Source organism: Taudactylus pleione, unplaced genomic scaffold (assembly GCF_031769625.1).
Source record: "Taudactylus pleione unplaced genomic scaffold, aTauple2 ptg000332l, whole genome shotgun sequence".
Taxonomy (NCBI): domain Eukaryota; kingdom Metazoa; phylum Chordata; class Amphibia; order Anura; family Myobatrachidae; genus Taudactylus; species Taudactylus pleione.
In genome coordinates, this window is record NW_028284733.1 from 5,323,626 (window position 1) to 5,348,295 (window position 24,670).

Sequence of the window (24,670 nt, forward strand, 5' to 3'; positions counted from 1 at the left end):
CTTGAGGCTGCAGACACAAATAGGAGGATATGCAGAGGTGGAGGTACACGTTTGAGGCAGTCACGAAATGCATTAGACTCCGCCTACTGCACTCCTCTCCCGGGACTCGGAGTGTAATGTGTCACCCGGCATTGTTTTCTCTGAAGGACAGAGTGACTGAGCGGTGAACCTAAGGATGCTCAGGTATACAGAGCCAGCAGGTGCATGCTGGGGCAAATTATATAGTCCAAAACTATGGCCAACATTATTTAGTCTTTTTGGTAATATGGAGGAAAACATTTTGTGAACTGTGTGGTGGACAAAATTTACTGTACCCTAGTGCCTAACCCTAACCTCCCACCCCAGGGGTGCCTAAACCTAACCCCCGCTGCCCACACCCTAAACCTAACCCTCCCGTGGGGGGTGCCTAACCCTAATCTTCCCCCGGTTGTGCCAAACCCTAATCTCCCGCCCCCCCAAAACCTAACTCTAACCCAGCTTGAGTCCCTATCCCTAACCCGCCTCCCCCCCCGCCGCTAACGCTCAGGGCGCCCCAGACCTTTGTTCGGGCTGGCGTCCTCTGCGTTCCGGCATCAGGATTAACATAGGCATCAGTATTTCAATGCCTATGCTAAATCCCTTGCTGGAATTCCGTTGTACATCCCGTTTATATAATTTTTGTTTAAATTCAGATCCAAAACCAAAACACTTGAAGGTGGTTATACGAAAACCAAACCACAACACGGGGGTTCGCGCATATCTCTATATTGCAATAAATAGCATACAATATGAATACAGTATCAATATAAAAACATGTACAGTATATCTAAGCTCAATAATATCTCAGTCACCACTGCAGTTTATGATTACTAGAATGGATGATGGTAACCATCTATAACTGAAAAATCCAATTGGATGATCCTTGCAGGTAAATATTGATAATAAGAATTAGTAATACTCATTTTTAATACTGAAATCAATCATTCGGACTACAGTCAGTTGGGACTGTTAAAACTAAGTGGACCAACAGATGGTCCTGTACATTTTTGAATTGATAATAATAGTCCACAACAGGACATCACTATTTCAATAGGCTGTGTCAGACACTGGTAGAATGACGTTAATTCCCGAGCAGTAAACTCCGATTTGAGAAGAGGATGACACAGTATGGCCGGTCTGGAATGTACATAGCCAGACCGCTGCTGCTGGTGGGACTCACAGACCAGACAGTGCTAAAGGTGAGAGTTGGTAATAGGTGTGGGATCCCCAATCATGATTCCCTATGATGCAGATGTGACACTGTCGCTGGAGCTCAGACTTACTATACTGCACTGGAGGTGCTCAGAAACTATGGACTACCATAAGGGAAGTAGCCAGTAATGATTGGGAATATACCAAAACAATTAGTCTACCCGTGGCTGATAGTGCAGCACCTCAGTGACAGTATCCAATATTGCAGGACCGTATAATGTTACACTAATGCATTTCTCTTTCTTTCAGGTTAATAGTTTCTGCAGAGGGAAATGAAGAGCTTATAGTCAGTCCTATATTTATAAAACAAATAGGGGGAGATGTATTAATTGCAAAAATGCGGTAAAACCCCCGAAAATGCAGTTTTCGGTTGTTTTACCGCATTCCCCGTATGTATTAAGCAGCAGAATGCGCTGCATTCTGCTGCTTCACGTCGCTAGGTAACGCCACCTTCACCTTACTGCGACGCTCGGGGCTGGGAGGGATCCAATCGGATCCCTCCCATGAGCCCCTGCGGCCCGCGTCCTTCTGCGCATGTGCAGAAGGACTTCTGGGTGTTCAAACCGGATGTCCCTCTGCCTGGCAGCATCGCAAAGGACAGCTCTTATCGAGAGAGCCGTCCTTTGCGAAATCCTTGGTACATACCGCGGTATGTACACGAAGTCAGGGGGGATTTACCGCATCTGTGATATCGCCGTTAATACATCTCCCCCCTGGCCAATTAAAAATCAGCTCAAAGTTCAGATAATCAGTAAACACAGGTATAAATGGGATGTATTATGATTCCAATGGACAGTATGCTGGCAGTTGAAATCCCAGTGCTGGAATCCCGACCTGGGATTAAACATACAGTAGGTGCCTACATCCCAACGCAAATTTAGATACCGATGCAAGAATCCGACAGCCAGTATCCCGAACATAAGTATAGCGGGCCGGGTTAGCTGTTAGCCACTTTGCGTTAGGTTTAGGCACCATGGGGGACTTAGGCTTTGGGGGGAAATTAGGGTTTGGCTACGGACAGGGGGTGTGTGGTTTAGGCACCACTGGGGGTGGGTTAGGGACTAAGGGGGAATGGTTAGGTTTAGGCACTAATGAAGAGGGTTAGGGTGCGGGGGGAGGGGGAGTTAGGGTGCAAGAAGGGATGGTATGGGCTAGAGGCAAAAGGGGGGAGGGTTAGCATACTTACGTACCCCTGTCGGGATACTGAACATCGGGATGCTGCTGTCGGTATTTTGACAGCTGGCATCCCGACTGCTGGTATTTCATACCCAACCCTTATAAATAGCTCATCAGTCTTTAGTATGTAATCAAGTGCTAGTAGCATTATTACAGTAGTTTTAAGTTCATTTCACAATAAATCACATAGATACAAATACCTACTGTATTAAACATAAGTTACATAAGCATGAAAACTACATGGCGTCACACAGAATTCCAGGCTCAGATTTCTGCACAGGAGCTCCTAGCTGGGTTAAACGTAAAAGTACCAATCTACAGTTCTAAGTTTCATTTCTACAGAATAAGTTGGGGAAAACCTGAAAATTAAATATAGCTAACACAGAATTTGGTGTATTGTCAGTTATTGCAGCCGCACCTTCCCCAGGCCTATATAATAACAGGACCTGGCTGGTTACCCTGCAGTAGACTGATGCCTTTATTATTCTTCACTCTCAGATCATGATGGGATCACTCCTAGGATTACTGTGTGTCCTCTCAGCTCTCACAGCGACTGGTGAGTTATGTTGCTATCTATACCATGGAAGAATCACCTGTTTCATCTCTTGGTTTACTCTAGACATTAGGTTCATATTAAACAAATGTCCTGAAATAGTTTTAAAGTGAGAGATTGCCAGTATGGTTCTGTCTTGTGTGACAAATCTTTCCTGTGATCTCCTGACTCACACTATACACATGTCTGCATCTCTTCAGCTGTACCAATTATGATACTCAGTGTAATCAAATTGTATGTTTGTGAGAAAAGCAGTCAGTATTTTACTATACCGTAGACATATAAAGTAAATAAGGTACTTTGCTGGGATACATGAGCCATCGTCAAATGATGCTGTAAAAGGTGCTCACCACTTAAATCATGTTCCTTATTTTTTTGTCGCCAAAATGATTGAAATTATCTGCAGTTATTGTGTATATTGCTTCACTATTTACATGTTATATACTCTGAAACAATAAAGAATAATTATATTGCAGAGAAAGCTGCAGTAACAACAAACGTAGCAATACCCCTGGCTGCCTAACATGTTTAACTGGGGCAGTGGCACATGGGTGGTCTTCCACCAAGTAACATTATTGCTTTGAAAGAGGTTAGCTACTCCCTTGTATCATGTGACTGATTATTAGTAAGAGGGTCTTATGGGAAAATGTACTAATAATCGTGTCTGTACAAGTATTCAACTTGCTGGGCATCTTAGTTACACAAGTGAGTTTGTTTAAAACAAACTAAAAAATTTACTAAGAATCGTGTTTGACTGAATCTTGTTTTCCGATGGTGTATGCAATCATGTGTGCAAGAGTGTGTGTTCAGTAGTATATGTATTGAGCACAATAGACCTGTCTGTTAGCATCATGTTTAGCAGAAGCCCAGCACAGATCAGTGTAATCTGTGAATCCTTCTGACTATAGAACAGGCATTAATAAGGAGGCAAATCCCGGGGCCTTTTTTCAATCCCAGGATTCATGATTGGCCTGGTTTAAAAAAAGAAAAAAAAAAAAGGCTCCCGACCAAGAGCCAGCCAGTGACTTACCTGTGGGGCTTCCAGCAGCAAGCGGCAACACTTTCGGAGGTGGCAGCGAGGCATTCGGTGGTGGCAGGTATGTACTGTAGAGTGGGGGGTGGGCGGAGGGCCCAGACGGCATATGCCATGCAGCATGACCTCTGCCCTCACATCACGCTGCGCAATGCCAGCCGGGGGAAGGGGGAGCTGGGCAGCATCTGAGCACTCTGCCGGATGTGCTCAGTGCTACCAGGCATTTAAAAAAAATATATATTTATGGCCATTGCCGGGATCAGGTTTGTAGGCTTCCAATCCCGGGATTCAATCACAACCATTTTTAGGCCAAAATCCCTGGATCCCACCGATCTTGATCCCGGGAATGGCCTCCCTAGGCATTAAATAGTTAAACATTAAAAAAAAAATAATAATGTGCCCACCCACACATAAAAAAGCATAACCAGCACTAGGCTCCTTTAACCATTCCTGGTGCTAAAAATATGGGGAAAAATGTGTAGGGGCCCCCAATATTTTAGGAACCAACACTGGGCTCTAGCAGGGAGGTAATGCCACAGTCTGGGGACACATCTGATGGAGTCCCCCTAGCAAATGCATTAACCCCAGCAATTAGTCCTCTTGAAGTGGTGATTGGGGGGGTTCAATCAAGGCGTCCCCCAGTGTTCTCCCCAGGCTGTTTTCTGCGGGTACATCGCCCGGCAGAAACAGCCTACCGCCCGGCACTTTCCCCCGCCAACCCCCGCTGACCTCCGCTGTGGAATGCTGACCTTTGAAGTGACCGGAGGCTAAAGAAGCCTCCGATCGCTTCAGAGGCAAGCGTTCACAGTGATGCACTGCGCGGGTGACGTCATGACATCACCCGCTACGTGAGGAGCCTGCCCCGTGTGCCTGCTGTATCTAGTTAGATCCAGTCAGCGCGAGGCAACGGGAGTGGGAGCGCGAGTGGCGAGCGGACCAGCAAGTAAAGGTAAGTGCTGGGCTGGGGCTGGGGCCAGGACCAGTCTGGGGGCACTGCCTAAGGGGCACTATTTAAGTCTGGGGGCACTGCATAAGGGAGCAGCCTGGGGGCACTGCATAAGGGACACTTTAAACCTGGGGGCACTGCATAAGGGGCCAGCCTGGGGACACTGTATAAGGGACAATATTTAAGCCTGGGGGCACTGCGTAAGGGGGCAGTCAGGGGGCACTACATAAGGGACCAGTCTGGGGGCACTACTTCAGCCAGGGGGCACTGCATAAAGGCAAAGCTAAACTACAGGGGGCAATGCATAAAGGGGAAAACTACAGGGGGCATTGTATAAAGGGCACAAATAAAGGGGGCAGTGCATAATGGGCACTTTTGACTGAGAGCCAGTGGGGGAGCAGCCTGAGACCTGTCGGGCTGGATTTGTAAGGGAGCTACACCTTTTCCCGGACCACACATAATTGTGAAGGCCCCCATCCAGCTACTTTTGGTTGCCTCCCGGCTGGAAAAAAATTCTGGGGAGAACACTGCGTCCCCCCCTCGCAAGTTTACCTTTGGCCTGGTTCTGAAGCCCCGGGCTATCCCCCGCACCTCTGGGTGGTGGATGCGAGATTGATGGGTATAAAGAATAGACAAAGTAATATTGTACTTTACATTAACACTATACATCAGAGCTAACCTGCTACACTTGCTTGCAGTTGGATAACCACAAATATAATTACAAATGACAGTACACACATTAAACATAATGACAGTACACACACACACACCAAAGGTTGTAGTCTTTAATTACACATGAACTCATTAACTCACTCACTCACTCACACACTCACCCTTACTCACACCACAAACTTACCTACTTCCTGGTGCAGGTCAGTCCTCTTGTCCAGTAGGTGTCCCGATCTTCAGAAATAAAAAAAAAATGAGTTTCCTAGTCCAGGAACAGCACAAACTCAGCATTTGCATTGGGTCACAATACAGGAGTCAGGATCTATGGGGGGCAATGATATCCAAAATCTCCTGCAATGTTAAATAATATGATTAGTGATGCAAATTTGAAATTTGAGTCACTAATAAGTAACTGAAGTTTAAAAAGTACCCAATAACCATATGTTTTATCCTTGCCTCATTATTATTATTATTATCTGCTGTAGATCTGATTGCAGTATCACAAAAGAATCATGGATATGCCATGAAATTTGGCATCCAGTGAAAGAATCTAGAGGGAGGCACAACATACAGTGATTACATTAAATGAATGGAATATAGAATTGATGTTTTACCACAACTAGGGACTCCTCATCCAAAAGCATGTCTATAATCGGGATCGGTATAATACACCAACCACACTCAGTGGTAGGTGTATGTAATACAGTTGTACTTTCTACGGTGTGTGTTATGGTTTTTAACTATTTTTCTTTACGGCTGGGGTACGGGTGCCGCCCACCTGCTGGCACTTTTAGTTCCACAAGTGCCAAAGGGTAGGCATGCTGGCACCTGTAGTTCCACAACAATAGTTTCTATTTTTTGACACATCTTTTACAGTACTCCGACACACATCGCTCCAGGAGTGCAGGGAAGAGCCCCGGGCTTCACATTAAGGCTGGGGTGCTCGGGAGAGATTGTACCCATTTATTGGGATCCCCGACTTGGGCTGATTGGCTAGGGGTGATAATGCTTTGGTCGGGGATACTCAGTTATAGGGTCCCCAGACTGTGTATGTTTCTGGCAAACTCGCAGCTCAGGGGGTGGTCTATTTGAAACTTCTAATTAGCTGCAAGTTTGCTGCAAATACACCAGAGATTGTAATCTTATTTATTAGTAAATACCCAAATTGTATCTTTTTCATGAAAAGTACTTCTGAGTTTGGCCGATGGTGAGTTTATTCAAGTTTGCAATCTCACCCGATTTTTGCAGTGAAAAGAGACATCTCACTTGAGTTTATCATTGGTAAATTTGCTAGTTTAAAAAAATGCCTAAACTCACCCGAGATTGCAATCTCGAGCAAACTCGATGCTTAGTAAATTTACCCCCTGGTGTACTACAGTAATACATCCAAATAGATTACACTTTAAATGAAAAATGTATGTTTACACTTTAAACATCTATTACTTTTGTTTCAAATGCACATGGTCAGGGGTTTTGGGTGTATTTGTAGATAGGTGCGCATTACTACAATACACCGTAAACAATGTAATGCTATATATTAGCAGTGGCATATCTAGGGTGGTTTTGAGTAGGGCATGTGCCCTGCGCACTGTTGGCAAGGTGGGTGCCCCCCACCACAGCATCCGACACTGGCACAATACACTAAAACAAACACACCACCGCTGGGTAGTACATTCACTGACAGTGAGTGTACTACCCAGTGGTGGTGTCTTTGTTTAAGCAGCCAGTAAGCATCACACAGACTCTTATTGGCTGCTGCTCCCATGGCCAGTGCTGGGTTAGAGCTCACTTATGAGCTCCGCTTTCAGGCTCATGCAGTGGGTGATGGTAGAGACATCATGACATCTCTCCCATAGTGCCGAGCGAGACGGGAGGAGAACTGCAGCGGGTGCAGGATCAGGGATTCGAGTAAGTGTAATTTTGTGGTCTGTGTGTTTTATGTTTAAGGTGCACTACTGATGGGGGCACTTTATAAGGGGCACTACTGGGATCACTGCATATAAAGGACACTACTGGTCTCACTGTATAAGGGGCACTGCATAAGGGGCAAAACTGGGGGCTCTGTTTAGATGGGCACTACTGGGGGAACTACCAGGGGCACTGTATAAGGGCACTACTAGGAGTACTGCACAAGGGGCGCTACTTCTGGGTGCACTGCATAAAGGGCACTACTACTGGGGTATTGCATAAGGGGTACTACTACTGGGGGCATTGCATAAGGGGTATTGCATAAGGGACACTACTACTGGAGGCATTGCATAAGGGGCACTACTACTGGGGGCATGAAGGTACATATGGAATGCATAAGGAATGTTCTCAATGATAAACTGTGGCGTGTCATGTTGACACACCCCCATTTTTCAGTGGCCACATCCCTTTTGGCATGTGGCCATGCCCACTTAATTTCTGTACATGCCATCGGACACATTTTGGGGGGGGCATGTGTTTCTTATAGCCATGTGTGCCAAATACCCAAGTTATTTATTTATTTAGTTTCATATATAGCGCAGCATATTCCGTTGTGCTTTACAAATCGAAATAACATTAATAGAACCAAACTGGGTAGCAACAGACAGACATAAAGGTAAGAGGGCCCTGCTTGCAAGCTTACAATCTGTAGGGGAAAAGGTGTTGATACACAAGGATAGGGACTACATTGTAAATTGGTCCAGCCAGATCGCAGAGGTTGTTGGTGAGTGGCATGAACCAGTCACACAGGAAAGTTGGCCTAGGGTTAGAAGCAGGCCCACCGACAGCCGCGCCAGGCCCTGGTGACAGGGGGCATGGCCTAATCATGGGAGGCATGGTCACGCCCCCTTAGAAAAAGTGGGGGAAAAAATCATTTTTGCCCGGCGCACAGCCAATGGGGGGCATGATCAGAGTGATCGCAACCCCCCATAGGCATAGGAGACTGCTCTGGCTGCTCCTTTATCAGTCGCGAGCAGTATTCCAGTGCAGCCCAGCACACGTCAGCGTGTGCTGAGCTGCTGTGACATAAGAGGGAGGGGGAGCGGTGCCAGAACCGTTCCCCGCCGGGCCCCTCCAGCAAGCCTGGGCAACTGGTACCCTCTCCCCCCCTCTCGGCGCCCCTGGTCAGAAGGATGTGAAATTGAAGAAAGAGAAAATATGTGAGGTTATGTGTAGACTGTAACTGTGGATGTAATTAGATAGGGAAGCAATGAAGGTTATGTGTGCAGTTATGGAATCTGTTATGACACTGTATCAAACACAAACTAAGGATAAGGGTGTGATGGGCTGAAGCTTTACTTATTGAGCTTGGCACCAGCCCTAAGTTATGATATCATGCTAGTGTTGCTGAGAGAGCAAGGTACATTTAGGTAGTACTTTCCATGTATATTTATTATGTTGCCAACAGTTCCATTAAAAAATGTTATCCCAGAGTCTGCAATGGAGAAATATGTTACCCAGTATTCTTGTCTCACTCTCTTTTGTTTTTGCTTCCCAATTGCAGGTCTTTCTCTCACATGTCACCAGTGCATCCGTTCCAAATATTCCTCCTGTCCTGACACAACCATGGAGTGCCCCTGCGCAGATGATGCTTGTGGCGTTAGCCGTACAACAACTTTTTCATGTATGTTGAAATTGGTTGGATACACAATTTGTGTTAAATAATGGGTCAGCTATACCGGTGTATAAATGAAAGCTCAATCACAGTTTAATACACAAAGAATTACTATAGGGCGCTGCCATGGGGTATTAGTATCCAATTGTCAAATGAGCCGCTGTATATAATAAAGGGGAAGGTCAGTCGTCAATTACACAGATACCAAGAAGAAAAAGTAGATACAGCACTCTCAAATTAAAAAATTGTATGTGTATACAGAATAAATATTTAGGGTCTGGTTACTAAGCAGTGTTGGGGACAGAGTGAAAAGTGATGTCAGTGATAAGGTGCCAGCCAATCAGCTCCCAACTGTCATTTTTCAAACACAGCCTGTGAGATGACAGTTGGGAGCTGATTGGCTGGCACCTTATCACAGACTTCTCACTTTTTATTCTGTCTCATAACACTGCTTAGTACATAGACCCCTATATCTTTTAGCAATCATAATATCGCAATGTCAGTCAAATAGGAAACACCCTGTACACACTAGTAGTCCAACAATCCCAATCAGTACAATCAGGTTTGAAGTATTAGCCCATGAGCATAATTCCGTGACTGCTACAGTCTCCTGGTGTTTATGTTGAAAAATGTATCCACCATATAAAGTACAGTATATGTACTGTGACCTGTGAAGATAATTGTATGGTCCCTTTAGCGACGCTGGCAAGGCTTTTGCAATGTAGTAGTCCCCTAGGTCACGGGTCCGGTTAGCTGGTGATACGATATAAACAATGTATTACATCCAAGGAGGTAGAAATGAGAAGGGCTCCCGTTGGGTTGAAGGTGGTGGTGGGTGAATCAACCAGTCCCTACACTATCACCATATGCCCAGATATTGTTTGTTTTACATGTTATTGCGCTGGCTGGTGTAGTCTCTAATTTTTTACATTTAGGCAGTTAACGAATGTGCCCCTCTAAGTATTTTGGTTTTGGACCTATCTAGACTCGGGGCCCCTATGAACCTCGGGGCCCATTACAGGTGTACCCTTTGTCACCAGCCTCCATCTAAGGATACTTATAGACTACGGTGTAGTCTCTCCTAATAAGCATCTCCATCCAGTATATACTGTAAATACTACCCGATATGGTAAAAAACAACTAAGCAATGGTTTTAATGTAGTCTCATGCACAGTATAGGAAATCAGTCACAATAAACAATTTAATCCTAGCTATCATATATGTTTATTGGAGATTACACATAGCATAGCACAGCTTTCTGTCAATGCTTTATCCACTTGGTGTGGTCATCGCAGGCTGCAGGTCTGGACAAAGCACTGTCAGTAGGTGGTTTGGTCAACATGGGAAGGGATATTCTTAGGAGTAATTATTTACAGATATAATTGCATATTGTGTTAAAGGTCCATAATAATAGAATATAAGACTGATGGCACTGGGGAACACAAATAGAGCACACACAGAATATGCAATAGAAAACATTACCAGGACATGGTAGGTGAATGTACTGTAGGTGATGCTTGGCTATGGGTTATTTATTATTATGTGAACACAGTAATATTTGTAATTTGTAGAAAAATGAGTCTTAGATAATGGTAAAGAGATTAATAGAAGATACAAGTAAAATAATGGAGGGAAGAGATCACACCATAAGGCAATTATAGGGATGGGAGGTGGACTTGTGATTTGTAAGTTGACGGCAGAATTAGAACACCTGAATACTGAGTAGGGAAGACATCAGTTTTAAAATATATTTCATGAATATTATATATAATTACCTTACCTTAGTAATGATGTGCTTCTTCTACAGCTGGGATCTTAGTCTATGAAGTATATCACTTATCTTGTGTACCAAAGAAACAATGTAACACAGTGGGGAGTATCAGTGTTCCTTATAGAAAGATCAAGAGGAACACTATCTGTTGTTATACTGATAACTGTCTTCCAACAAAACCTGCATGTAAGTGTTTCAGTTTAATACTTTTGTTATATTACAGACTTGTCTGAAAGGGGATGTAGTTACTGTAAAGAAAAATAATATTAGAAGACACCAATAGCTATGCAACCTGTTGTCTTGACCTTTTACAGTTTCATGGGACTTTTAAAGCTTATTACCTTATTCCCATAAACAACTACTATACAATTGTGGGTTATATTACCAATATAGGGTAATTAGATCACTAAAAGTTAACCCCTTTGCTGCAGAGGACATTGGGGCTCGTCAAACGCATATACCTTTAAAATTTCAACGTGCCACCCAGTCACTTACCTTTGCTCACCAACACTAATCACTGGTGGGGAATCCAAAGGATCAGTGAGGCTGGTCCTGGAGTAGTGACATTGGTGCACTCTTGTTGCTTTTCTTTACTTTAAATTATTTCCAGAGATGTGGGGAAGAATTTTAAATCCCTCTAAATCCCCATCCCTGACACCTAGAGTAATGGAGCTAACCTTGTTTGAAAGATGGGAGTTTAATCTTTTAAACTTTATACCCACATAGAGATTATTGCCTGGTGATCAACATTATCACTAGAGATGTGCGTGGACCACCGTGTTTTCATTTTGGTTCTAGCTCAACATCGTGTTTTGGTTCGGATTCAGTTTTGGTTCTATTTTGGATTTCTTTAAAATCGATAAAAATCAATAAAAAATAGATAAAGACGGCTATTATCATGTAATATAGGGCCTCATTCAGACCCGGTCGCAAGCGCTGAGCACTCGCAACTGGGTCGATGTTTGCCAACTGGGCATGCGCACGTCGGAGCTGGCTCCGACGTGCGCATGCGCGAGACCCGGCTGGCGACGGCCGCTCTGTCGCTCCGGGTCTCGCACCAAAGGGGGCGAGCTGTCGATGTTGATTGACAGCTCGCCCCGTTTGGAAGGCGGGCCGGGGGGATGGCCGGCCAAACAGAGGTGTTCCCGACGGAACGCTTGCCATTTGGGGGCGGCCCCACTGACATCAGCAATGATGTCAGTTGGGAGCTTCCTGCTCGATCAGAGCAGGAAGCTCCCTGGGGCTTGCGAGTGCCGAGACCCAACCTTAGGGTTGCAAGCCCCGATGGTCGCGATGGTCCTGACCATTGCGACCATCACCCTGGTTGGTCGCTAAGCTGTGGGTGGTAACCCACAGCTTAGCTAGCGACCAGGAGGCCGCACTTCAAGATGCAAGCAGCCGCCCTCAATCAGAGCGACAGCTTGCATCTAGCGACCGGGTCTGAATGAGACCCTTAGAACTGATTACATGTAATACAAAACTGAGATTTGTTTTTTAAATCCGATCACTGAATTTTGAGAAGACCCAAGCCGGGTCTTTCGAGCTGGGACTCGATTCGACTCGGAACACTTAAGTTTGGGTGTGTTCTTATTACAGGAAAACTGAACCGCACATCTTTAGTTATCACCAGGCAAAACCCTCAGCACTACAGAAAAATTATGGAAGCCAGGGATAGGAGAATGTTTCTCCATAACATGGCATCCATGAATTCAGGAGCACCTATTTAAGAAAGAGTAATGTTTCCTCCATCAAATGATATTTTGTATTTTCAAACAATATTACGCTGTGCTATGAAAAAATTTATGTTTTCCATATATGGGGGGAAGGGGGGTAGGGGAACCCCCATTATGATACTGGCAACTGTGATCTCCAGGCAATATTACCTCGCACTATGGAAAACAGACATTTTCTGTATATGTTTGGGGGGGGAACTAAGTGCCCTATCATGTCCATGATTACACTTGTAAAATGTAAGGTTGCTCATATGTATTTCCATTCCCTATTCCTTTACTTATTTCCTTTAATTTTCCCCACCCCTCTGTCAACCCATTATATCCTGCCAGCAGCATCCTGCCCTCCCGAGCCACCTGTGTGATTTTGCCCACTCTCTCTCCCTGCCGGCAATGGTCTGGCACTATATCCACTCACCTCCTCCTCAACTTCAGCTATCTGCTACTGCCACCCTGCAGTTACCATGGTGGTGTCCTAAGAGGCCCCCCCGGCAGCTTTCATAGCTGTTCCTCACAAGACCTCCAGCCGGAGGTCCCTCTCCCGTGCCTGTAGCTGCCTCTTATCTTCCGGAAATAGCTGGTTGTACACTGTGGCACCGATTCCTGGTGAGCTCTGGGTGGGACTGCAAAAACAGCAGACTGGCAGCAATTATGCCGCCATGGCTGCCAATTTGGCCACAAACCCTGAAGCCATTTTTGGGTCCCCATGTTTCAATGACTCCAGCCACCTCGCCTCACATTAGTCAACCTGTGGTTGTAGATAAGGTCACATGCAGTTTTTTCACATTGTTCCTGCCCATACTTATTCCACCCTTTCACAGGCTTTAGCTCTGCCTGTTTTTTCAGGCAGGTTTTTATAACCCTGCACTGTTCAGCCCTTCACATCTCAGACCTCTCTACTCTGCTGCCTTGTTATCACCACCAGTGGTTGAGCCTATTCACTAGGCAAAGCACCGGCTCAAGCCGTCTCCCTGGATCCCTTTACTGACCCTTCTCTAGACTTTGGGTATATATTTGAGATTTGCCAAGTGAGGAGGTAGCCTACCTCTTTGTGGTGGTTAACATTCTAACCACAGTTCCTCCTCCTTCTTCCCCTCTCCTTTCTTCGGCTTCCCCCAGAGTATCAATTTAGTCAGGGACCAATCAGCACCCTGGCCTTAGTAGGATGGGTGCCCCCTCCCCATTTTATTCCTTTTTTCCATTCTGCCCATTTTTGTCTCAGAACTCACATGTTTCTGGGTATGGAGTTATGTCACCTAACCTAATTATTTCCTTATTGGCCCCCAAGTCTTGGAAGTTGAATCCCTCAACTTGGCATCCAGAAGTACTTACCAGGTCATAGGCTGCTTGGTCTTTTAATGCTCCTATATCCCATCCCTATCCCAAGGTCTTATGTCTACTTTATTGGCCCCTGGGGGTCCATCCCAATTATCTACTGTTATGCCAATTGTTACTCCTGCTGTTTTTTCTTCTGTTGCAGTGATCGAGACAGACTTGTCTAACTCAGTGATGGTTCCAGTGCCTACTTCTGGCAAGCTTAAGGACAGCATGGCCATGGAAACAGTGGATAACATGGCAGGACCTTCAGGTGTGGCATCAATGATGAATATATATATATTGCTCTAGCTCCTTTTCTAGCAACAGCAGCACTTTGTCTGGCTCATTTAGTAGGTCATGCAAGATTATTAAGCTATCGGAGAGCCATTTCAAAAGACCATGTAAGGGCACGCTGGGAAGAGGAGTTTCACCGCAGGGTAGGCAGGCAATTGCAAGTGCTGACCTAGTGCAATGCGCCAAATTGGCAATTACTAGGGATTGGAAGAGGAGTGTCAAAAAGAGGATAGCCAAAGGCCGCAATGTCAACATGTTTAAAATCACAGAAAAATGCAGGAAGAGTTGGGCAAGGGCAAAAGCATTAGGGTGCATTGTGAGGAGGCTTACAGATGCTATGGCAGCTGGTTAAATTACATATTGTATTCACAGCATGTTATTATTTAAAGCTTAGACCTACCCAAAACTTAAATGTGTTGAAATATATGCACTTTATCCATGCATGCATGTTAAATTGAAGGGGACAATTTGGTGTTCTTACAAAACTTTTTATAGTAAGAAGCAAATAGGCCATACTGTTATTTCTTTAAGGTTAACAGAAGTAGAGGTTTGGTTAAATCTGACTCAACATTGAAGGTTTGAGGGAGACATGGCTTCAAGTATGCTGGTTTTGGTACAAGCTTTGTTTAGGGTTTTTGGCATGCCCATTGCTCATAAGATAGAGGGACATGTTCTCTATCTGTTTTACCATTGAACTAAACACAGTAATGGGATGTTGTCAGTTACTGATGGCCAAAATCCAATGATTGAGCTTCAAGAAGTGCAATATATTTTAGGCTTAATGCATTTTTTGTGTAGGGTGATACCGTAAGGGATAGTTTTTTGTAGGAAGCTGGAAAGAGCCACGGTTACACTTGCTGCACCGCATCACAAGCTTAGGCCATCTAGGGAAATCAAAGATGATCTAACTATGTGGTTTTTATTCATGAGAGATTTTAATAGGTTAGGACAGAGGTTCCCAAACTCGATCCTCAAGGCACCCCTACAGTTCAGGTTTTAGAGATAACCAGTTGAGTAAAGGTGACTTAATTAGTGCCTAGTCACTTTGATTTAACAACCTGTGCTCAACCACGGATATCTCTAAAACCTGAACTGTTGGGAAGCCTTGAGGACTGCGTTTGGGAACCTCTAGTTTAGGATTTAGTCAGGTCTATCAACGGCCAGCCATTGCTTGTAGCTGTTTACAGATGCCTTGTGCTCTGTGGGTTTCAGTGCAGATTTACATGTGGAATGGTGTAACTAGCCCTTCAGGGCTGGCACTCTGTTAAACTATTGCAAATAGTGGTTGTGGGACTTGTGGGTGAACTTTAGGTGCTCGGCTTTGTAATCAGAATGTTGTGTTCTAGTATGATAACCTTGGAGTGGTTCAGGATATCACCAAGCAAAAACTCTTCGTTATTGGCTTCCGGTAGTTTGTGTCACTTTGTCCTTAAACATTTAGAGGTTTTATTTGGGTTAAACATGTCCCAGTAGTAGACAATTGCATCGCTGATGGGCTTTCTCGATTTCAAGGTTTAAATTTATAACGCTGATGCCTCAGTTGAGGCTTCAGGGGTTAAAGTGCCCCTCTTCTGTCTGGCAGATCATTGAACTGGTTTAGAGGGACTGGCTGACATAACTCTGGTGCTATCCATGAGACAGGCTTATTCGGCAGCCAGGAGGGACTGGGAGTAATGCTTTGTGGTTAAAGATGACTTAATTACATTTTTTAAGCACTCAAATCAACTTACATTGTATAAATAATAGCTATTATTTTCATTATTTACAGTACCTGCTGATAACTTTGAGCCACATGGACTGACCGGCCCAGCATGCACTTCTATTTCTGACTCTTGTTACCCTGATTACATCATACAGTGTGCTGGAAACGAAAATATGTGCTTTTACGAAGCTTCCAAAATTTATGGTCATTGTAAAAACCATTACCTCAGTGTCACATAAATGGTTATTACCATTTATATAGTGCCAACATTAACTTGTTGTTAATCAGCTGTTTTAAACAAAGGGAGGAAGCCAGAGTACCTGGAGGAAGCCCATGTAAACTTGGGGAGTACATAAAAACTCCTCACAGAGAGAGTCTTGGTCCAATCAAACTTAAGACCCTCTGTGTGAGTGGGGGTGTACCTTATAAAGTGGAATACACCACTTTTAAACCTGCATGAACAACCACACTCACACAGAGGGTGACCATATCTGGTGAAGGTTACATAAATCTAATAATATTGCACTAGGAGGCGCTCTCTCTCCACTTTTTTGTTTTATAGGAACTGTACACTGTCTAAACAACAGTATATGGGAAAAGGAGCTGCCACCCTTAATATTTGGGGAGTGCGTTAGTTGATGAACATTAACAGTGATTTGATCGAAGGACCTAGCGCCATATACTACATTTTCCTATATATATATATATATATATATATATATATATATATATATATATATCACATCACAGGACCAGCACTCAAACGATGGTTGAAACTTTGCCAGGTGCCCCCACAGTTAAAGGTAAATATATTTCATAAGGTGCGGCACTCATGGACGAGGATTGAGATTGTAGACTGTGATCATGTCCGGCTCTGGCAGTGGGAGCAGCAGCCGATGAGAGTCTGTCTGACTCTCATTGGCTGCTGCTTACAACAAACACACAGCTGCCGGAGCCAGCGGCTGTGTGTTTGTGCTGTGTAGCGCTGACCGAACTCCGTCCGGTCAGCGCTACACACGCGATGCAGCTGTGTCACAGTGACACAGACTGCCCGTGGCCCGCGGCCTGCATGACGCTGCGGCCCGGGGGGCACATGGCACCCTGCCCCCCGGCCCAGCCCGCCACTGCTCATGGGTACTTTCACGCAAGAATTTAAATGACAATCAGTTCAGTCCATCTGGAGTTTTAGCAAGAATGTTCTTAATAAAAGTCTGGACTGTAACGTTGTGTTTGTCATTTGAAGTCTTACATGACAGTACTGTACCTGTGAGTGTCGCTGTTTCTCCAATACTGTATTGATATTCATATACCCAGTAAGGGAACAAGAGCAGGATTTTGTAATTTTTGGTGGGGAGACGGTATTACTGTACTTGCATATATATATAGGAAACCCCTCCCCCCATTTGCAAAACCTGCTTTGGCCCTGCAATCACACTGCCTGCCCGCCCACATTCCCATCCGTCACACCGCTCCCCTGAAAGAGAGGAACTGCGTTGCATGTGGAGCAGCAACAATAAAAAGGTAGGTGTGGGGACTGCCTGGAGCTGGACAGAAACACGGGGCCCCACAATTTCTCATGGCAGCCCTGTAAGTGTATGACTATACTGTATGTGTATGACTGTATGTATGTATGTATGTGTGTGACAGTACATATGAATGTGTGTGACTGTATGTATGTATGCACTAGGGGTGTGCACCGGCCACTTTTCGTGTTTTGTGTTTTGGTTTTGGATCTGGATATTTCTTCGTGTTTTGGATCTGGATTGGTTTTGCCAAAACCACCCTTCCGTGTTTTGGGTTCTGGGTTTTGTGTTTTGGATCTGGATTTTTTCTTAAAAAATAAAAAAAAACGCTAAAATCACATAAAATGTGCCTTTTTTTGTTCCTACACTATTAATAACCCCAATAACATTAATTTCCACTCATTTCCACTCTATTCTGAACACCTCACACCTCACAATATTGTTTTTAGGCCAAAAGGTTGCACCGAGGTAGCTGGATGACTATGCTAAGCGACACAAGTGGGCGGCACAAACACGTGGCCCATCTAGGAGTGGCACTGCAGTGGCAGACAGGAAGCCAATCAGCGTTATGGTGCCAATTTGCATGTAGCATGAACCCGGGAGATCTGTGCTACATGCATCTGTGTGATTGGCACAGAGCAATGACAGGTCCGTGAGACCCGTCTGTGCTGCTGTGGTAAAAAAAAAAAAAAAAACCTGTGTAAAAAAAGAAAAAAATGGCGTGCACCCCCCAAAAAAGAGCAACCAGCCCCGGGCATTAGTAACCCAGTGCTGGGTGTGCTTAAATACAGGGGACAAACGACGTAGGGGTCCCCTGTATTCTGCGCAACCAGCTCTGGGCTCTGATCCGGTCCTGGTTCTGGAAATACAGGGGAAAAAAATTAGTAGGGTTTCCCTGTATGTTCCAGAACCAGCACTGGACTTTTTCTAGCGGGGGGCTGATGCCACAGCCAGGGGAGCCCTTTCACCGGGCCCCCCAGCCGCAGCATCAGCCCTGACCGCTAGTCAGCCCAGGCCGGGGATCCCTGGAGAGCTGGGGACCCCCCCAATAAAGGGGTCACCCTCTCCAGGGCACCCCAGGCCCAGGCTGATAGCCCGGGGCTATCCCCACCTCCCCTGGTGGCGGTGGGTGGCGGGTTGATTGTGTGGTGTGGTGTAAATAAAGAATATCAAACATTGTCTTTACAAGTAGAACTGCAAGTCCCAGCTAGCCTGCCCCGCATGCTGGTACTTGGAGAAACACAAGTACCAGCATGCAGGGCATTAAGGGCCCACTAGCACCAGTAGTTCACCTGTAAAAAAAATGTTTAAAAAAACACAGGACACACACACCGTGACAGTATAAGTTTATTAAACATACATACACACACACACACACATGTACACATACTCACCTATGTAACCTGTAGCATCGGTCCACTTTTCCGGTCAAGTATCCATAGGGGACCTGTGAAAAAAAACATACTCACCATCTCCTATGCGAGGTTCTGTCCTCTTCGTTCCAAAGTAGGCATCCCCGGACTTGGCAAAAAAAAAAAACGAAAACGCGATCCACGAACTTAGTACCGTTCTATAGAACGGTACTTCCCGAATGAGAGCTTAGCGGCGGGGTATCACCATGGAAACCCCGCTGCTAAGCGTTCATTGGCTGAGAGAGGTCATCTCCCGTTTCTCAGCCCATGAACGGCTCCCTCCATTGTAGTCAATGGTGGGAACCGTAGAATACGGGGGATCCCTACGTCGTTTGTCCCCTGTATTTAAGCACACCCAGCACTGGGTCACTAATGCCCGGGGCTGGTTGCTCTTTTTTTGGGGGGGGGCACGCCATTTTTTTCTTTTTTTACACAGGTTTTTTTTTTTTTTTTACCACAGCAGCACAGACGGGTCTCACGGACCCGTCAGTGCTCTGTTTCAATGACACAGATGCAAGTAGCACGGATCTCCTGGTCCGTGCGTGCATCTGTGTCATTGAAATACACAGCAGCACAGATGGGTCTCACTGACCTATCTGTGCTCTGTGTCACTGTCAATCACACAGATGCGTGTAGCACGGATCTCACAAGTCCGTGCTACATGCAAATGAGCACCATAATGCTGATTGGCTGAGAGCCGTGGCAGACGGCTCTGTCAGCCAATCAGCACTTTGCCCATTAAAGGCAAAGGCATTTTTTTTAAAATGGCCACTCGAGGCAAAACCTCGAGATCCGACAGCAGATCTCGAGGTTTTGCCTCGGGAGAGGGATCCGGGGCAGACAGGGAGATCCGAGCTTGGGCTCGGATCGCCCCAGATCCCCGAAGTTTGGGTGGGTTCGGTTCTCAGGGAACCGAACCCGCTCATCCCTAGTATGCATGCTAGGCATGGGCTGCCCTGGAGCACAGGAGCAGGAGAAGCGATGTGCACGCGCCCATCTTGACTCAAAATGGAGGTGTGATGTGTTGCCATGTCACCTTTTCAAGAAGACGTGCACATAAGAACATGACTCTTGTGTCCCAAATGGTACTATTTAGGGTCTCCTACAGTGGCAAATGCAGGATTTTTAAGGGGGTTTCCAAATCTCTCTCCATATACACACACACACATATATACTCTACATACATGTATATATATTTCTAGTTATGTGTATCTGTATTGTGATTCTTATGCAGTTCCCCTAATGCAGTGCCCCCAGTAGTTTTGTCCCATATACAGGTCCCCCTAAAGTAATGCCCCTTATGCATGGCCATATATGAAGGGCCCCTAAGTAGTATTGCCCCATATGCAGTGCCCCCTGTAGTTTTGACCCCATGCAGGTCCCCTTAAAGTAGTGCCCCTTATGAAGTACCCCTAAGTAGTTTTGCCCCATATGCAGTGCCAGTTATGCAGTGCACCTTATGCAGGGCCCCCTAAAGTAGTGCCCGTTATGCATGGCCCCCTAAAAGTAGTTCCCATTATGCATTTACCCCTAAAAGTAGTGTCCATTATGCATTTCCCCCTCAAGTAGTGCCCATTATGTATTTCCCCCTAAAAGTAGTGCCCTTTATGTATTTCCCCCTAAAAGTATTGCCCGTTATGCATTTCCCCCCAAAGTAGTGCCCTTTATGCATTTCCCCCTAAAGTAGTGCCCATTATGCATGGCCCCCTAAAAGTAGTGCCCATTATGCATGGCCCCCTAAAAGTAGTGTACATTATGCATTTCCCCCTAAAGTAGTGCCCATTATGCATGGTCCCCTAAAAGTAGTGCCCATTATGTATTTCCCCCTAAAGTAGTGTCCATTATGCATGGCCCCCTAAAATTAGTGCCCATTATGCATGGCCCCCTAAAAGTAGTGTCCATTATGCATTTCCCCCTAAAGTAGTGCCCATTATGCATGGCCCCCTAAAAGTAGTGTCCATTATGCATTTCCCCCTAAAGTAGTGCCCCTTATGCATTTCCCCCTAAAGTAGTGTCCATTATGCCTGGCCCCCTAAAGTAGTGTCCATTATGCAGTGACCCCCCACGCCCAGTACTTACTCACCACCACGCTGGCTCCCACTCTGGCTGGCTTACGCTTTGCCGCTGCTTTGGCTGGATCTGTCTGCTCCTCTCATCGCGCGGGTGACGCTGGCCTCTGAAGCAATCGGAGGCTTCTTTAGCCTCCGGTCGCTTCAGAGGCCAGTGTTCACAGTGCAGGGAGCCGCAGAGGTCAGAGACGGAGCGCTGTCTCTTTCTCTGAAAAAAAAAAATTGGGATCGTCGGGGGGGGGGTTTCTGAGTACTCATAAACACTCCCTGCATGCGCGGCTGCACTAGTCTTAAGTGTCCCTGGCTCCCCAAAGCCTTAATCCAGTTCTGTCTACATGGTCTTACTATCTCAGCTGCCACTTTTTGCAAGTCCAGGATGATTTCCCCACTTTTTCATTCAATTCTCCCAGGCCAATTTTGTTGTAGAAAATGTGTGCAATATCGCAGTGACTCTCGCGCAGTGACTCCCATGCATTGTGTCCTGTGCAGTGAGACCCGCACAGTGCATCCCGTGCAGTGTTCCCCCTGAGATGTGTCCTGCGGAGTGAGTCCCACGCATAGGCATTTATAATTGAATCTTGCGTTTCTGAGGTGTGCACATTCAAGTGGTTTATGCAAGTTTCATGATGTGAGTTTAATTTTGCAAACTCGCATCTAACTTAATTGACCCTAATAGTTACCTTGTGTCATCCACTTATTCCTCTTTCAAAATGATGAATGAAAAGAAAAACAGCACATGGGAAATATTATTTAAATAACATATTAATTTGTGATATCCACAATAGATTGACAAATCTCTTTGCTAAAATGACAGATTCTGAGGTGACTACTAACCCAGGTATAGTAATCTTAATGTACTGTGTCCTGGGATAAATTTCAAACACAACAACAAATAAGTTATCTAATGCTGACCTTCACTTAATAAGACCTAGATTAAATATGTAACCAGACCCTACACCAAAAATAACTTGTTGAATATTTTTTTTTAAATAATGTAGATGTTGCGTACTGTAGATCGGATTACTGTTACTAGTAAATTTTATTAGTTGCAAAATTGTGCAATTGCCATGAAAATAGATATTTTGCAAAGTCCTATCCTATTACATTTCCACCCCAGTCTCTGCTTCCTGGAGTTTATAGAAGTAACTCATAACCACTGCATAACTTGCAAAATGTATTTTTGGAGTGGTTTATCTAATAATAATAATAATAATAATAATAATAATAATAATAATAATAATAATTCACTGATATTACTAATGTTTATTCTTTGCAGCGCCTGACAGAAGAAGTTTAGCAATTTGGGGATGTGCCACAGAAAGCATTTGTTCCTTATCTACAAATGGGAGCATAGTGACAATTGGTAGCCTGAAAATATCGAATTCAGTTTCATGTACCCCTGCAACTGACAGAAGAAGAATAGAGCTATAGATTTAAAACAGTGGTTCTCAACTCCAGTCCTGAAGTGCCACCAACAGGCCATGTTTTGTGGTTGTCTTTAATCATGCACAGATGAATGTATCTCATATTTGACTACCCTCCCGAAAATCAGGTGCCGCTTCCGACCTCCCGGGAAGGCAGGCAATTCTCCCGGCTGCCGCCCACCCCTCCTATCCCCCCCACAATAACCCCTGTAACCCCCGAAGCTGGGGGGCCGGTGACGCGATTCGCGTCATTTTGGCCCCGCCCCCTGCTTCACAATGCCTATTTTATCGTCATTGTGTAGCGGGGGCGGGGCCAAACTGACACGATCGTGTGACCCCACCACAAGTGCTGTCACCTACCTGGCCACTCCCCCTTGTCCCGGCCACGCCCCCCCCCCCCGTCCTGCCGATCTGGCTGCTCCCTCCCGGAAGGAGCAGCCAGAAAGTCGGCAGGTATGGTTTATCTATGTTGCATTGTTGAATCACTGTGTCAGAGGAAGATTGCATTTTCTTTGTATGCTATATTTCTATTGTAATCGCTTTGCATTGAATAAAAAATGTTTTTCCGATCTTAATAAAAACTTCTCAAACACACACAAAAAAATCTGTTGATTTGAACAGAAGAAATCAGTGGACATATGTACAAACTATAGTACAGTACGATGTAATGCCCAACCTGTCTTTATCTCTCCACCCATTATAGTAACCGCTTTGGGGAAATCCCACATTCCTTCCAAGCTTCTCCATATCTACAGTGTGCCTTCTGCATGGTCCAAAGCTGGACTTTGCCTCTGAATTAACTCCCAAATAACAGGGTCTTATCTCAGGGGTTGATTCAGCTGAGAATGCAGTTACACAAACGCAGATTCACGATTATCGTACAGGACCTGCTCGGTGCATGCGACGAGTGGGCCCTGCGAGATTGCATGCAGGCACTACTATGCCTCTGCCTGACTGACAGGCAAAGGTGTTTGCTGGGTGGGGCAACCTGCATTCCCGGAAGTCATCCCCGTTTTCCGGGAGTGGCGAGGCCAGGGTCTGCGTACATGCACACAAACTTCCTGGCCTCGCATGCTTCTAGGACCTGGGCAGGCTGCATTAGGCTCAAAGGAGCAACCTTTGTGACTATCGGTCATGATGGTTGCGATGGAGATCCCAGACTGTGACCTCAGTCGCTGTGCTGGGATCGCAGATGCACCAAGGAGATGTCAGACACCTCCTGCTGCATTTGCATTTTAGCAGAAAGGAATTGCAAAGCCACTTGTGTGCAGCTTTGCTATTCAGTCCTCTGCTGAATCAGCCCTGGAGGATTACCATTAAATATCAGATGGTGTTTCCAACACTACCTGAAGATCATACACTTCTTCCATTGAGGCACACATTTTGTATCGTTATTTCTACAGTTGAGTGATATTGACTAACAAACCATTCCTCTAAAGGCCTTACATCCACATTCTGTAACTCCATCCTCAATACCATTTATGATGGGAAGGACTCCTTCCAAGTGCAAAGGGTAATCGGTTTCACTGAACCACTGGTTTCAGAGGACTGAGCTGACATTTTTGAGGCACTGTCTAAATTCCCTATTAGCCCCCCATGTCCATTAAGGAAAATGCCTTTGATCTACTGTATTAATGGTTCTATGTCCCCACCAAGCTCCATTTGGTGCATTTGGACTCTTGTTGGTGGAATTGCACTGATACTGGTTCCTTTCTTCATGCCTGGTGGTGCTTCCCTAAACTCCAATCATTCTGTAGAAAGGTAATCTCCCTGGCACAGAACATAAATTTTTAAGTGAGCATGCTTATGCCTTTCTGAGCGAGCGCCTGCCATGCCGTCACTTAGGTGAATTTGCATATGCAGGGTGCGAGTGATCACATTTAGCGAGCGGCTCTGAATCAGGTCCATTATATGTACATATAGTAGGAACACAAATGCCTGTCAGATGGCGAATTGTTTTCCAGATCGGCTTGCTAACTTACAAAGCCCTACATGACCATGGCCCTGGGTACCTAAAGCAGCTTCTGATTCTGTACCATCCCTCTCGATTACTGCGATCCGTTGACGAAGGACTATTAACAGTACCAAGAATCTCACGGAATTCGTCTGGGGGTCGAGCTTTCAGTTTTGTGGCTCCAACCTTTTGGAGCTCACTTCCCCGCACAGATCGAGAGGCCTCCACTCTAGAATCCTTCAAAAATAGACTCAAGACTCACCTCTTCACCCAAGCATTTCACT

At 45.3% G+C, this 24,670-nt stretch overlaps 1 pseudogene; it reads left to right on the forward strand.

Annotated features, from left to right (window-relative positions):
• The first annotated feature begins 2,635 nt into the window (after positions 1–2,635).
• LOC148509115 (phospholipase A2 inhibitor NAI-like) lies at positions 2,636–22,439 on the forward strand (annotated as a pseudogene).
• Positions 22,440–24,670: the final 2,231 nt, after the last annotated feature.